Source organism: Bos grunniens, chromosome 21 (genome assembly GCF_055505025.1).
Source record: "Bos grunniens cultivar Pamir isolate PY7600 chromosome 21, Bosgru_T2T1.0, whole genome shotgun sequence".
Taxonomy (NCBI): Eukaryota; Metazoa; Chordata; class Mammalia; order Artiodactyla; family Bovidae; genus Bos; species Bos grunniens.
In genome coordinates, this window is record NC_141185.1 from 37842559 (window position 1) to 37859398 (window position 16840).

Below are 16840 nucleotides of genomic sequence, written 5' to 3' on the forward strand. Positions count from 1 at the left end.
AAGCTGACCTTCACACTGAAACCAGGATGACCACGTACCACATCCTTGACCCTATCAAGAAAAAAATCTGAAGCTTCCTTTAAGTTCCTAAAATGCTGTTCTCCCTTGTCAACACCCTTCTAGTCTAACCATTCACCTCACTGCCTGCTTCATAAGAAACATGATAGCCAGAAACCTATCCATCCTCACCTGATCTGCACCTAGACACTTACATTTCCCTCTAGAATATGAGAATTATCACATCCTTATAATCCTAGTGGCTCAGAAAGTAAAGAATCTGACTGCAATGCAGGAGAACCAAGTTCAGTCCCTGGGTTGGGAAGACCCCCTGGAGAAGGGAATGGCTACCCACTCCAGTAGTCTTGCCTGGAGAATTCCATGGACAGAGGGGTTGCAGAGTTGGACACAACTGAGCAACTTTCACTACTACTTCTTTGTTCTAGTCCCATCCCAAAATCCAGAATCTTCAAGTTTAGGTATATCCCTCTCTTTAAAGGTATAATTCACATCCCATAAAATTCACCCCTTCAGTATACAGTTCAGTGGTTTAGTATTGGGTTTGCCAAAAAAGCTCATTCTGGTTTTTCTGTATCATCTTACTGGAAAATCTGAACCAACTTTCAGGCTGGCCCAATATATTTGTATACAAGGTATTTTAGTATCATGGTTGTGTTGTGCAACCATCACAGAACATTTTCATCATTCCCTCAAAGAAACTCCATACACATTAGCAGTCATTCTCCATCCGCAGTTCCTGGCACACTAATATATTAACTTTCTGTCTCTATGGTTTTGCCTGTTTTAGACATTGCATATAAATGGAATCATATGTGGCTTTTTGTGTCTAGCTTCTTTCTCTTTAGTGTAATATTTTAAAGATTCATCCATTTTATAGCATGTACCAATGCTCCATTCCTTTTCATTGATGAATAATAGTCCACTGTATGACTACATTGCATTTTGCTTATTTATTCATCAATTGATAAACATTTGGTTTTGTTTCTATTTTTTGGCTCTTACAAATAAATGCTGCTAGGAACATCTGGGGGAAAGATGTGAACCCATTTCTAATTCTCTTGGGTATATAACTAGGAGTGGAATTGCAAGGTAAGCATCTCTTGATATCTAAATCTATTCTGTTTCTGAGTTCAGACAGCCTGGGATATCTCTCAAAATGCAAGCTACTCTACAATGAGTCCCCACCCCACCTTCACTGAAACACCTTCAGTCTTCAAAATCTGTACATATTAATTACAACTTAGTTCTTTCCAATTAAATTGAGGATAGGTTCTTTCCAATTAAATTGAGTTCTCATAGGTCTCATCATATAGCTATAAGATTATTGATGTATATATAAACATATATATAATATATATTAATATATATATTAAACAATGGGTATAAGTAGTGGACAAAAGTTATTGATCAGTTTCATCTACCCCAATTGCCAATTCAACTCCACAAATATTTACTGAATACTTATGATGTGCATGGCCAGGTAGGACAGTAGACACAGACAGTAATATGGTATAGCCTGCAAACTTTTATAACCATTCATGAACTCTACATATGACAATGTTAGGTGGTTAGAATAGGAAACAGGAGTCCAGAATGGTGGTGGCTAAAAGACAAGGAAGGGAAAAGCCTGCGAAAATAGAACAAAGGAAGGTCCGAGGACCAGAGTGAGGACCTCAGGTAGAACAAACAACATTCCTGGCCAGCCCAATTTACATAGGGCAGGCCCAGGGGGAGAGAAAACATACAAAAAGAGGAGCCAAAGGGCTAGGGGTCTCTCCACTGCCCGCCCCCTGACACCCCCACAGGCGTGCACTTTTCTCTCACTCTCCCCCGCACGCTGGGGCGCTCTTCTCTTCCCATTTTTGGGTCGACATGCCCTCACGCCTAGAGGATGGATTTTCCTGTTATTATCTAAATAAAATAGAGCTGTAACACGGAGCTGTAACACTGATTTGTCTAAGAGCTATAACACGGTCTGGTCTGCCCAAGACCCGAGAGCTGTGACATGCTGAGGGCTTTAATGTCCGTCACTCCAAATCTTTGTTGCAACTAGACAGAACCGAGGAGTAGACACTCGCCTGACACCTATGGTGCTGTGACTCGGATTTAACCCGGCTGTAACAACCTCAGAACCGCAAGGAAGAGGCCAAGCACAGCAGGAGCCCAGCGGAACAAGAAAACCCAGCGCAAGGAAAGTGACAAGAGGCCCATACTGCTGGAAACCAGGACAGTAAAAAACGAACTCAGCAGAAAGCTCACGAGGCTCAGTCTCAGATTCCAGAAGACCTCTGGTTAAGGCAGGAGATCCTTGCTCCTATGGCTGGAGGGACATATGCCTAATGAAATCTTAATTCTTTTACAATTTCTCGTTTCTTGTTTCCTCGAACCACGACCCCCCCCCCGCCCCCCCCGCAAACAGGCGGGCGGAAGTGGGCACAATCCCGGGACTCTGGAGGGGCTACTTCCTTAGCATGTTCCAAAGGCACTATCTGCTGAGCCCCAGTAGCTGTTACCCAAGCCAGTGGTGTTCTTCTGTCCTTACTCTTCTTTGTACCAAGGATTAGGCCAATGAAAACTGTGAGCACCAGTCAGATATTTAGCAAATTTTCCGGCAGGCTATGAAGGGGATTCATTGGCACGTTTTTCCCATTGCTTTTTCCTCCTGTCCTTCAGCTCTCTCTCCTGGGACTTGAGCCGGACCAAAACCCAGGATGCCTGGCTTCAGGACTTTCTAATGAAGCTCAGGCTCTGATGTCTCATTGCAGAAATTCAGTGAGAGACAAAGCTATAGGTAAGAGGTAGATTTGTTAGGATTCAGAGAGAAGCGCCCACTCTACAGGGTATAGGCCATGGAATGTGGCCTGGCTAGGTTTTGCGAGCGGGGTGAATTCATATGCTAATGAGTGGGAGGATCTTACCAGCCATTGGGGAACCACCCACTCCTCTGTCTTCTGACAGTGCCTTAGAGCTGTCCTGCCACCTCTGGGTGTGTCTTTTGGCTACAGATTGGGGATTAAGGTTTACTTGAATTTGACTTGTCATCTTGGACCCGATTGATTTTAATCGGTTTACGTTATGCCCTTGTGCTGTCATTCTTTCAAAGGTTGTGCTCTGCACCCTTCCCTCCTGTTTCACGCTCTTTTCCTCAGCCCCATTCGGGCCCACAGTGTCACCTCTACAATCCTATGGAGGGACAACCAGAAAACAGCTGGCCCTGGGGAGGGAAATACTGTATAATATCCAATCCCTCTGCCCTTCATCTTCCATGTTTCCTACAACATGTTCAACATCGACATCTCTCAGTGAACCCGCTAAGGCGGGCGACAGGCACACAGTGCCTGCTAGAAGTCCATCAGTTGGCATCCCTTCAAAGGCAATTGGGCTTCCAGGGATAATGTGTGCCACTTTGGGAGTTAGCCCTGGGCCGTTTGGGCCCAAACCCTTACCAACCTTCTCCTAAAGTTACAAATATACCCCTGGATCAAATCTTCACTCCACTTTTATGGAACACTTGGTCTGTTGCCTCTAAACAAATTTGTTCTTAAGCCAATTACCAACTCCTACAATCAGGACCCTGCCTCCTTGTAGGCAACATTGCTCCACCCAGCCTACTATTAAAATACCTTAATGTCCCTAACAGGGCCAGATAACCCACTCCTTTGTCACTCTTTCTGTTATTAACTAAAGTGGGTCTATGACAACGAAATGTTTACCATTGGAGACACCCTAACCTGCTCTTATGGAGGACTAGGGAAAGAAATCAGTGATTTACAATCCCTTAGAGTAAGAAGATAAGGCTTATGACTGTTACACTGTTTCCCAGTCTCAGGGCACAGGCTTGGATTGCTTTACATCATGATATCTATTTCCATCCACGGTGGACAAACCAGCAATGAGTTAAGATTACAACCCCTTAATCCCACCCAGCACTGGTAACGCTGGAGATCTTGGGGATGCCCAACTCCAGTCCAGGGGTCCCAGGAGGTCAACCTGCCTTGACCTGCCTAGGGATCTGGTCTTTGAAAGGTTGTCACGCCTCAACCTGCTTGGGGATCCACCAGTTGAGGGGTCCCAGGAGGTCGTCACGTCTCGACCTGTCCAGGGACCCAATTCTCGGGAGGCTGTCACACCTTGACCGGCCCGGGGATTCGATCTCCTGGAGGCTGTCATGCCTTAGCCTGCCTCGGGATCTGCACCCTGACCCGGGGACGCCTGGCTCTCAGGTTGCAACAGTACTGGGTAGGATAAGCTTCAGAAAGACTCACCCCTAAGAAAGTCCACCCATGGAAACAGAAGGAAGCCTATTACTTGTGGGACTGTGCCCAGTCTCAGCAATAACTCAGGAGCCCAATGAGAACCCCATTGCCTTTCTGGAAAAGCTAAAAGAGGCCCTCCAAAAGTTTACCAATCTGGACTTAGACTCTTACCAGGGACAGGTGATTTTAAAGGACAAATTCCTGTCCCAATGTGCACCGGATATCAGAATTAAGTTACAACAGCTACAGCAGCAGTACCCTGCTTCCTCTTTAGATGAGATGGTCCAGACAGCCACCAACACCTTTTATAACAGAGAACAGGAGAAGAAGGCCAAGGCCCAAGAGAGGGAGAGAAGGAAAGAGACAAGGCATGCCCAGATGCTGGCCACCCTCCAGAGAAGCCCTATGGCAAACCCCGAGTCCTTGAAGGACAAGGCACTAGGCAAATGCCTAATCTGTAGACAGGCGGGTCATTGGACCAAAGAGTGTCCAAACCGTGACAAGTCTCCTAAAATGGCTTGCTACAAATGCCATCAACTGGGACATAGGGCGGCACTCTGCCCTTGGGACCCAAGAGCCTCAAGGTCAAGCGCCAAGCCTACCCTTATGATGGTTCAACAGGACTGAAGTGGCCCACTCCAGCCATCCCACCTGCCACAGATAACCATCACGGGGCTGGAGCCAAGGGTGCAACTGGATGTGGCAGATAGGTCTGAGAATTTCTTGGTTGACACAGGGGCTACCTACTCTGTCTTGATCTCCTATTCCGGAGCCTTCTCCTCCCAAACCTGTACCATTTTGCATGCTACAGGAAAAACAACTACTAAAAGATTCACCCGAGCACTTCTTTGTTGCTGGGATGGACAAATATTTTCCCACCAGTTTCTGGTGGTCCCTGAGTGTCCTACTCCCTTAATGGGAAGAGATACACTCACTAAACTGGGGACCATCCTTGTGATGGTCCTAGGTCCTAAGCTTTTCAACCCCTAGAGTTCTACAGCTCATGGTTACTACTGAAGAACCCATTACACCTTCTCCAATAGAGAGGGACCAAAAACTATGGGAAGACAAAATTAACCCCCAGGTGTGGGACCAGGGAAGTCCTGGACAAGCCCACCAAGTTGAACTGGTCATCATTGTCCTCTGAGATCCCACTCGGTTTCCTAACCGGAAACAATATCCCCTCAGAAGAGAGGCTCAGGAGGGACTACAGCCTTTAATAAATACTTTGTTTGTGGGCTATTGGTCCCCACCAGTTTGCCATGTAACACCCCAATCCTCTCAGTAAAGAAAAAGGACAGAACCTGGTGAATGGTTCAAGATCTCAGGATCATAAACGAAGCTGTAGTCCCCCTCCATCCCACAGTATCCAATCCCTATGTAATCTTGGGAGAAATCCCACCCAGTGCCAAGTGGTTTACAGTCTTGGATCGCAAAGATGCATTTTTTTTGCATACCACTGGCTAAAGAATCCCAGTATCTTTTTGTCTTTGAGTGGAAGGCCCCAGGAGAAAAACACCAACAGATGACTTGGACAGTACTACCTCAGAGGTTCAGAGATAGCCCCCACCTGTTTAGACAGGCCCTTAGCCAGGATCTCCTAGATCTGGACCTAGGACCTAATGGGAAAATATTACAATATGTGGATGACCTACAAATCTTCTCTCCAGATGAGAAAAATGCCCAACAACATGAAATTCAGGTTCTAAACTTTTTGGCAGAAAGGGAATATAAAGTCTCCCATGTTAAGGCACAGATGGTCGAAACAAAGGTCACTTACCTGGGAGTTCAGATTACACATGGGTCCAGGAGGCTATCTTCTGATTGGGTACAAGGAATCCTCTTGTTGCCCTCCCCCATGACTCGAAAACAATTGTGAGCTTTCCTGGGGCTAACTGGGTATTGTAGAATCTGAATACCCAACTATGGTCCAATTGCCCAGCCCTTAATATGAAAGCTTAAAGGGATGATAAGATTCAATCAATCTGATGTGGGGAACTCCTCAAAAGAAGGCAGAGGCTACACTAAAATAAGCCTTAACTCAGGCACCTGCCTTGAGGTTGCCAGACCCAGAAAAAGCATTCCAACTTTATGTCCATGAAAGAGATGGAACAGCCTTGGGAGTATTAACTCAAAGGTTGGGATCTGAGCCCCAGCCTGTAGCTTACTTATCCAAGAGGCTTGATCCAACCACACGAGGCTGGCCCCCCTGCCTTTGAAATCTTGCAGCTATTGCAATCATGATAGAAAATGCTTTAAAACTCTCCTTTGTGGGCAAACTATTTTTACCAGCCACCAAGTAAAACAACTCCTAAATGGAAAAGGCCATATATGGATGTCTGATCAAAGAATCCTCAGATATCAAGTAATGCTGATGGAAAATCCAGGCCTCACTATATCCCCTTGCGAGGTTCTTAACCCAGCCACCCTCCTGCCTACCCCCGAGGGCTCTCTCCCCTTTCAGTCTTGTCTAGAAACCTTGGACCACTGGACAAAAGCCCGAGCAGGATTGTCAGAAGATCTTCTGACCAATCCTGAGGAAATCTGATACACTGATGGAAGCAGCTTTGTCTTGGATGGAAAAAAGAGCCAGATATGCAGTAGTCTCCAATTTTGAGATCATAGAGGCTAAACCTCTGCCACCAGGTACTTCAGCCCAATTAGCTGAGCTCATAGCCCTGACTTGAGCTTTAGAGCTGGGAAAAGGAAGAAGAGTAGCCATTTACACTGACTCCCAAGTATGCCTTTCTGGTGCTACATGCACATGCTGCTATCTGGAAAGAAAGGGGCCACTTGACCACCCGAGGGTCCCCAGTCAAATATGGTGATCAAATTCTTAGACTCTTGGAGGCAGTCCATCTGCCTACTGAGGTTTCAGTCTCCCACTGTAAAGGACACCAAAAAGGGAGCACGGAAGTGGCACAAGGGAACCAAGCAGCTGATCAGGCAGCTAAGAGAGCAGCAGTACAGAACAATGACCTAATAGGGGTTGCCACCTTAGTTCCACAGATAATTTGCCAGAAACTCCTTCATATACTGAAGGTAAGACTCTTAAAGCTAAGAGTGAGGGCTTTCAAGAAGATCATGTGGGGTGGTTCCAAAAGGAGGGACTCCTTTTTATGCCTGGAAACCTCCAATGGAAGTTGGTTAACTCCTTACATGCTACCACTCATGTAGGAGAAAAGGCCCTCCAAAGATGACTAGAAAGGTCCTTCAGAGGAACAGGCTTCCAAACAACTATAAGACAAGTGGTCTCCTCTTGTCCCACTTGCCAATTAAACAACTCCCAAGGAGCTCAAAGACCCCAGCTGGCCCAGCCCGTCCATCAACGTGGGGCCTACCCAGGAGAGGACTGGCAGATGGACTTCACCCAGATGCCAGTTTCTCAAGGGTATAAATACCCATTAGTCATGATAAATACATTCACAGGATGGATTGAAGGCTTTCCTACCCGGACTGAGAAGGCTGAGGAGGTGGTAAAAAAAACTGCTCCATGAAATCATTCCAAGATTTGGTCTGCCCAGGTCATTACAAAGTGACAATGGGACACCATTTACTTCTAAGGTCACCCAAGGGGTCTCGAAAGCACTGGGCATTACTTATTATTTCCATTGTGCCTGGAGGCCTCAGTCTTCAGGAAAAGTAGAAAGAGCCAACCAATTCTTAAAATCAATGATAAAAAAGATAACCCAGGAGACCTCCCTGGGATGGAAAGAGGCTTTACCAATAGCTCTCCTCCGCACCCACACTGCCCCTAAGGAACAGGTTGGTCTTAGTCCTTATGAGATGCTATATGGGAGACCTTTTGTTTATCTCAATGACCTCTTCCTAGATCCAGAGGTTCAGACCCTCCAGTCTTACACCATGGCCATTGGGCAATTCCAACAGGATATACACTTGTGGGGTATGAACAGGACCCAAAAGATTCTAAGGAGTCACCACTATATGCTCCAAGTCCTAATTAAAGTCTGGAAAGATGGGTCCCCAAAGGCTCAACTTCAGCCCACATGGAAGGGCCCCTACTCTGTAATACTTTCTACCCCCACAGCAGTCAAGGTACCAGGACAAGACTCCTGGATTCACTACTCATGAGTTAAGCTGTGGAAGAAAACAGAAGAGGACACTTGATACACCTGTGAGCCCCTGGGAGATCTCAGATACCTATTCAGGACTATCAATGAGTGCCATTCTAATGAGCACCCCCAAAATCTGGTTTCTGGGGATAAGATTTCTCAGGAGAGCTCTAAAGAGCCAACAAAGCTTGACAGAGATTGTACTCCAAAACAGACAGGAGATAGATCTTCTGATCCCTGAACAAGGAGGGACTTAAGCCATCCTGGCGATGTGAATTTGGAATTGGCTAATGCCCCACTAGTCCTTGTTATGCCATATTGATGCTGCTTATGATTGTTCCATGTAGTGTCAATTGTCTAATCTGTTTTGTCCCTACCCAGGTCAACAAGCTACAACATGCAGTGCCAGTTCAACAAAGACATAAAACTACAGCTGACCACGGAAAATATCACTCACCCTTAGATGGACATCGCTGTAAGGACTCTGAGGCCTGAGACTAGCAAGAGGGGGAGGCCCAATACCCCTTGCCATCCCAGTTCAGCAGGAAGTAGCCAGAAAGACCTCGACACCCCTATTCCCAAAGAATTGGGCCTTCCATCTCTTAAGGGGGGAATGTTAGGTAGGTAGAATAGGAAACAGGAGTCCAGAATGGTGGTGGCTAAAAGACAAGGAAGGGAAAAGCCCGCAAAAATAGAACAAAGGAATGTCTGAGGACGAGAGTGAGGACCTCAGGTAGAACAAACAACACTTCTGGCCAGCCCAATTTACATAGGGTAGGCCCAAGGGGAGGAAAAACGTATAAAAAGAGGAGCCAAAGGGCTGGGGGTCTCTCTCTCTCTCCCGCTTGTGCACTTTCTCGCTCTCTCTCCCACGCGCTGGGACGCGCTTCTCTTTGCGTCTTTGTGTTGACATGCCCTCATGCCTTGAGGATGGATTTTCCTGTTATTATCTAAATAAAATAGAGCTGTAACACGGAGCTGTAACACTGATTTGTCTAAGAGCTATAACACGGTCTGGTCTGCCCAAGACCCAAGAGCTGTGACATGCCGAGGGCTTTAATGTCTGTCACTCCAAATCTTTGTTGCAACGAGACAGAAGCGAGGAGTATACACTTGCCTGACAACAATAACAACAACAGAAATACACAACAATATCAGTCATACTGGATTTTAAATGCCGCAAGAAAAGTACAAAATGCTCTGAAGGGTCAACAGACACAGCACATACAGTTGGGAAAACAGAAGTACTAGAGGACAGACATCAGAAAAGAATTTTTGAAGCTGAAGGTGGTACTTGAGAAAGGGCCAAAGAAAGTGGCATTCTGATAGATAGATAAGGATCTTCCTAGGAAAAGACAAAGGTTTCACACAGAGAATGAATAGTATGAACCAAGATAGAAAAGGTTGGGTACAAGATACATCCACCTCCCCCACCTCCCCCGCCCCAGAGACCAATTTAGTTGAGAAAGTGTAGATGGGTAACAAGAGAAGACTCCTGAATGTTAGGCTTAATATTTAAATAGGTTTAGAAGACTGATTCAAAAAGTCTTCCTTTAACAATTCAAATTAGTGATTCTTTAACCTTTTCTAGAAACTCTTCTGTTTATTATCTAAAATAATCACGGAAATTAGTGATTTCTTCTGCAAAGAACAAAAAGTAAAATCTTGACAGCTAAGTGGGCATGCTTAGATTACTCAGATTGGGAAAGGCTGAATTTGAATAATCCTAGCACCGCATCCCCATACTTCTGGGAATAAGGCTTACAATAGTCATGCAGGCATATCCCAATAGCTAGAATAATGAAGCAAACCGGGGGGTAAAATAATAGCATTCATTAAGCTCCTAATGGGCTTCCCATGTCTGGAGGCTCAGACATAAAGACTCTGCAATGCAGGAGACCTGGGTTCAATCCCTGGGTCAGGAAGATTCTCTGGAGAAGGGAATGGCTACCCACTCCAGTATTTTTGCCTGGAGAATTCCATGGACAGAGAAGCCTGGTGGGCTACAGTTCATGGGGTGACAAAGAGTTAGACGCGGCTGAGCGACAAACACTTTCACTGTTTTTTAAGCTCCTAACAACAGGCATTCTGCCAGGTGATTTACATAAAATAACCCCATTTAGGTTTCTGACAAGTGAGGCTCAGAGAGCTTAAATAAACTGTTCAAGGTTACCAAGCTAGTAAGAAGCTCAGCTAGTAAAATGTAGACATCACTTTTGAACCCAGGCCTATTTGATCCCCTATTTTCCCCACTGTTCACTTTTGTTTGTACCACACAAAGGAGGTTAGAATGGTAGGGTTGTGATGCATGCATCGATGAAAAGGGTTGAATATTTAACACAGGGACTTTTACTGGTCTGGAGAAAAATTCAACTGAAATATTAAAGACTGGGTTTAGAATGCTTAGAGATCAAGACCGAAAGAGATCAAGTTTAGGGCTGTTTCTTGATTCAGTTTGAACAATGATCACACTACAGAGCTTATTTAGGAATATCAAGGGAGCAAAATTCCAGTTTTGATTTGGAGTATACCTGCCTCTTGAGAAACCTGTATGCAGGTCAGGAAGCAACAGATGTAAGTGGACATGGAACAACAGACTGGTTCCAAATAAGAAAAAGAGTACGTCAAGGGTATATATTGTCACCCTGCTTATTTAACTTCTATGCAGAGTACATCATGAGAAACGTTGGGCTGGAGGAAGCACAAGCAGGAATCAAGATTGCCAGGAGAAATATCAATAACCTCAGATATGCAGATGACACCACCCTTTGGAAAAAAGTGAAGAAGAACTAAAAAGCCTCTTGATGAAAGTGAAAGTGGAGAGTGAAAAAGTTGGCTTAAAGCTCAACATTCAGAAAACGAAGATCATGGCATCCAGTCCCATCACTTCATGGGAAATAGATGGGGAAACAGTGGAAACAGTGTCAGACTTCATTTTTCTGGGCTCCAAAATCACTGCAGATGGTGACTGCAGCCATGAAATTAAAAGAGGCTTACTCCTTGGAAGGAAAGTTAGGACTAATCTAGACAGCATATTAAAAAGCAGAGACACTACTTTGTCAACAAAGGTCCGTCTAGTCAAGGCTATGGTTTTTCCAGTGGTCATATATGGATGTGAGAGTTGGACTGTGAAGAAAGCTGAGTTCTGAAGAATTGATGCTTTTGAACTGTGGTGTTGGAGAAGACTCTTGAGGAGTCCCTTGCACTGCAAGGAGATCCAACCTGTCCATCTTAAAGGAGATCAGTCCTGGGTGTTCATTGGAAGGACTGATGCTGAAGCTGAAACTCCAATCCTTTGGCCACCTGATGGAAGAGCTGACTCATTGGAAAAGACCCTGATGCTGGAAAAGTGAAGGCAGGAGGAGAAGGGGACGACAGAGGATAAGATGGTTGGATGGCATCATCGACTCAATGGACATGCGTTTGGGTGGACTCCGGGAGTTGGTGATGGATAGGGAGGCCTGGCATGCTGCGGTTCATGGGGTCACAAAGAGTCAGACATGACTGAACTGAACTGATACTCCAAGAGAATATGGATATTTGTGTGTATTCACTGATGTATTTCAAGATCCTAAAACAGAGACTATTACATAGTAAGCACTCAATAAACTTTTCTTGAAATAATGAAAGGTCATGAAAGGGGTATTCTCATTTGAATACTCTTGATGGCCCTGAGATGACAGCAGAACAGCAGGTTTAAGGACCATTCATGTTATTAGCATATTCCTTTTCAACTCAATGGCAAAAACAAGGAACTATCAAAACAACAAATATACCAAAAAGCAATAGTTGTAAAACAAGAGCATGATTTTACAAAGAAAGGTAGACAAAAGAATGAAAAGATCCTTTTGCATTAGAGATAGCATCTAGCTCTTCCTGGATAATTAAACTTCAGTGAGACAGAATCCAGAATTTTGACCTACTGTTTTATTTCAAACTGCTATGAGCAGTATATCTAATGACTGCTTTTTGAAAAAGAAAATGGTTATCTAATCTAAATATTATGAAAAAATGGACAATCTCTTTTTTCTTGATGGCAAGTAATGGAATGAAATTCATTTACTTAAAGAAGCAACAGAATACACCTACAAAAGTCTTTATTTTTCTAATTTTGATAATGTTTCTATTAGAACATGCAAAGAAAACTGCAACAAAGAACTGCAAGGGAAAAAAAAAAGCCTTTGGAAGACAGCAAACTACTCTACAAAAACACTTTTAAAGAGAATAAAAGCAGGTTCCATGAACTTCCCTCTATTTTCCACAAGGTTTTCTAGTATTTCTTCTTTGATGGAACCAATGAATAACTGCCACTTATCACAAAACATCTTCTTTCAGATATGTGCTTTATAAATTGCTTTCTTCTGAACAGACAATTCTTAAAGTTGCTCAAGTCTCTCAGCTGCAACAATTTTTCTTATTTCTATTATACTGCATTTCTTCCATGGAATGGTATAAAGACCAATTTTAAAAACTCCTTTGCTTTCCAAAGATAGTTTCCTAAAGGCACTACTACTGTATTTCAATCAATATTTTAACTTACTTTTTCTCTATTTCATCTAATTCCACAAGTTTTACTCACTTCAATAGTTCTTAATGCTGTAGTTTAATAGTTTGTCAGGAGTCTCATATAATATTTTCTTCTATAGTACACTAACAGAAGATAATGAACATGTTTTTCTAATCAGTTAATTAACACTTGCTTGAGGCAGTCTACATGTTCCTAACCTTTTATTAATAGTAACACAGACATAAATAGGTCCTGTTTTTTCAGCTTTTGCAGAAACTCTGTAGTCCTTGAAAAGGTAATTCACTGATTTTTGGGTCTTAGCTTTTTTGTCTTTATGTCTATAAAAGGTCAAAACATATCTTTTTCCTTATTGTGACATTTAAGTTTTACAGTTGTTTGAACATTTTAGTGTAAATTAGATTTTCTAATAAACTCTAAACAAAAAGCTTTTGAAAAGAACTAGAATCAAAACAATTGCAAATTCTGAGGGTAGATTAGGTGAGAACCCTAAAGGAAAAAAAATACAAAAGCTTTATTCTTTTAAATATTCTTGAAAGACATTACAGTTCACTTGATAGATATTCTAAAATTACTAATGCTGTTGAGATTTTATAATCACCAAATAGATTGATCCTTTCAGTACCCTCACCACCCACTAAGTATTGTGGTACTTGAAAACAAGCCAAGAAATCAAACTGTTAAGTGTTTATTACTTAACAAGTAGTTTCTTACAAAACACCGAGAATATAGGAAAATAGAACATTCTGGTACATATTTTTTGTCCTTTATGAGCCAAATTTCCCCCCTACTTAAAATCTGAGCTGAATTTCAGGATCCGTGCACCATGCCTTAAGACCACAAAGTGTAGACACCATTTTTATATCGATGCTGGGTGCGTGTGCATGCATATGCATGCTAAATCGCTCAGGTGTGTTAGACTCTCTGCGACCCCATGGACCCTGGCCTGCCCAGACTTCTCTGTTCATGGGATTTCCCAGGCAAGAATACTGGAGTGGTTTGCCATTTCCTACTCCAGGGGATCTTCCTGACTCAGGGATGGGACCCACGTCTCTTACAGGTTCTGTCCTCTGCCTGAAAACAACTTCCTCAGCTTTAAAAATTCTTATATGTAATTTACATGAAACATCTGTGAAAGTCGCACTGTAGTACATTTCCCCCCTTTGTAATTTAATTAAATCGATTTTTAAAGCTGAGGAAGTTGTTTTCAGGCACAGGGCAGAACCTGCACCCTAAAAGCAACAGGTCTAAGGATTTAAGACACCAATCACATCAGTTAGGGTAACATCTGTTAATTGGGTATATTTTCACTCTTGTGAAAATGCTTCATAGTTTACGTAAAATATCGAGTCCTGTAATAAACCTCTTTAAGAAGAGCTATAGAGTTTCTGTGGCACGTCAAGGCAAAGAATACCGCTATACCATACTCTTAAGTCAAGGTTGGACTTGAGTCGGGGAGCAGGGTGGGCAATTCATGAGTCACACCGGAAAGCATGTCATCTTGCTCAGTCAGATGGGTAGAAAATTTTAACAAGACGTTTCGAATTCTTTGAAAAATGCATTAAGAAAATTCTATTGGGGAAAAAATTTTCACCTTACACATGGAATCAAAACTCACATAAATTCTGACTGGAGTCTGGTGATCAGCACAACTGGAATAACCTAATTTTTTCACATAAGACACAATCCCAAAGCTTTAAGATACTGTCTATGCATATGGCACCAAGCATCACCTTTTCAAGCTCTCGCCGGCCGGGAAATGGGTTGGACACCCCAACCTATCACCCTACCCCCACAGGAAGTGAGTTATGTTCCCCCCCTCCCCCAGGAGGGCCTTCCTCCCCTCCCCCAACCGGAAGTGAGGCGCCCCCATTCAGTCGGCCTCAAACTGAGGCAAACCAGTAATAGCAAAAGAGGGGTGATCTTCAAGGGGTAAAGGGTACCTCCACTGTGGCCACCCGCAAGCTCGCCTTGCTTACTGACCTGCTGATGATAGGGGTAGACAGGGGCCCGAGGCCTAAAGAAAGTCCCTGGCACACAGGACAATTCCCTGAGCCCCTCTCAACCGCCTTCACTCTTCTCACTCCGTCGTCTCACAGCTTGACAAAAATTCCTCCGCAGTACTTTATATTAATGTCTTTTCTTTCCCTTTACCTAATTCCTCAACTGCCTTCCATAGGTAACTTCTTTAATCGTTGCATTTAAAATTTTTCCAGTGAGGAGAAAAATGAAATATTATTTCCCATACCTTCAGAAAAATGAAGGGATTATTTTGTTCAAAGGCGGCGAAGGACTACGTGATTACGTAAGGTGAGACTTATTTTCGCGGAGGTTTCTGGGAGTTGTAGTTTTTAAAATTAAGGCCTGCAGAAATATTGGGCTTAAATTGGTGATTACTGTGTGCTGGAGTCCTTGAAGATACATATTCTGTATTCGATGGTAGGCTGACCTAGGGGCCTGAGGCTCCAAATGAGCCAGTACTTCGTTCCCCTTTTCCGCTTAAACGTAATTGAACTAAAATTTCCCTTCACGCCAGACGAAGGTCCTGGTTGTCCCTCCCTCTTCCCTTGGCCACGCCCCCTCGGCCAATCAGACGTGCTCTAGGTCTCTCCCGGGAGGTAGGAACGCGAGAGGTGGGGCCTCACGGTGACTCCTCCCGCGGGGCTGAGGAGGGACTGGGAGAGAGCCGGTGTGCGCGCGCGCGCGTGTTCGCTCCAGGAGCGCGGCGGCGAGTGCGCGCGCGGAGAGGCGGCGCGCGAGGCTAGGAGGAGGCGGGCTGGCTGGTGGGCCGGGCGGGCGGCGGGCGGCCGGGAGCGCGCGGTGGACTCGGCGGCGGCTAGTAGTTAGTTAGTTGTTGTTAGTCAGTGTCAGTTGCTCGGCGGCGGCGCCGGCGGTCACCAGGAAGGGTACGGGACGGTCGGCGAAGGTGGTCACCGCGACGGCGTGTGAGCCCCTCAGGTAACGGGGGCAGGGTTGTCCGCGTCCCCTTCGATCCCTTCTGTCCTCTCGCGCCGGCTTGTGGGACTAGGGTCGCCGACGGGTAAGGGGGATGACCTGGGGGAATCCGGGCGGGGCGGCGCAGGGTCTGGGTGGCGCCGCCGCGGGGGCTTAGGCGGCTTGTGCCTCTGGCCCGGCGCGGGCTCTCCGGCCACGGCCACCCCCGCGCCCCGCCGTCCCTGGGGCCCGTCGGCGCCTCGCGCCCCCTGCCTCCCCCGCTCTCACCCCCTCCCTCGCTGGCTGCGGTGGCGGCGGCCCCGGTGGCTCGGCGCCCCCCAGAGGAGGGAAAGTTGGGACCTGGCGGCGGGGGACGCCCCCGAGCGCAGCTGGAAGGCTGCTGGGGAAAGTGAAGCCTGGAGGAGGTGTACGCGGTGAGGCTAGGGCAGGAAGGACGCCTCTCGTTCCTGCGAAGTCTGCAGGGACATCCCCATCCACCTCCAAACCCGAGGATCCGGCGCAGCCTGGCCAACAGCGCCAGGGCGAAACCCGGTGGCTCTTTGCCTGCTCACTTCGCTCTGCGGTTTGTGAGCCCCCCTAACGTGCGGGTTTGCTTGGTTATTTGGGGGTTTTGAGTGGTTCGTGAGGTCAGTCTTGTATCTCCTTTGCCCTTTGATTCGTTCATTCTTTTAACTTTTCTTTCCCCCCACGATAAGGACTTGCCGTCTGAGCCCCTTTTCTACCCTCTCCCAATCGCCTGCACCATCCGTCTGAGAGCTTGATTTCTTTTTTTTTTTTTCGCCCTTTGACTACATGAAAGACTGCTGAGAGCAACAGGAAAGAGGAGCCCTCCCACCATTAAATGTTACTTTTTTGCAGTCCGCTGTGTTTTTAAGATCCTCGTTTAGGAATCGGAGAGCTATGGAATGGAGTTACTGGAAGGCTGGCGTTGAGGGGATAGGAAAGGAGCTAAAGGAAAACTATGATTTCATTTCTGTTGGCCTTGTTATAGAAAACTCAATACATTTTTCTCT

The 16840-nt window shown here is 45.3% G+C and overlaps 2 protein-coding genes across 29 annotated transcripts in view; one reads left to right on the plus strand and one right to left on the minus strand.

Moving 5' to 3' along the window:
* The window catches only part of HMG20A (high mobility group 20A), a 76205-nt gene extending 61049 nt beyond the window's left edge, over window positions 1-15156 (minus strand). Inside the window, exon 1 of one of the 2 annotated variants that reach the window (XM_086363964.1) lies at window positions 15121-15156. The gene's annotated coding sequence lies outside the window, so the exon portion shown is untranslated. Of the gene's footprint in view, window positions 1-14855; window positions 14970-15120 lie in introns of those variants that run through there. The other variant, XM_086363963.1, reaches the window with a different exon arrangement.
* A 385-nt stretch (window positions 15157-15541) lies between these two features.
* The window catches only part of PEAK1 (pseudopodium enriched atypical kinase 1), a 314448-nt gene continuing 313149 nt past the window's right edge, over window positions 15542-16840 (plus strand). For 10 of the 27 annotated variants that reach the window (XM_086363951.1, XM_086363948.1, XM_086363949.1 and 7 more), the window contains exon 1: window positions 15605-15830. The gene's annotated coding sequence lies outside the window, so the exon portion shown is untranslated. Of the gene's footprint in view, window positions 15831-16081; window positions 16454-16840 lie in introns of those variants that run through there. The other 17 variants (XM_086363936.1, XM_086363935.1, XM_086363937.1 and 14 more) reach the window with 9 other exon arrangements.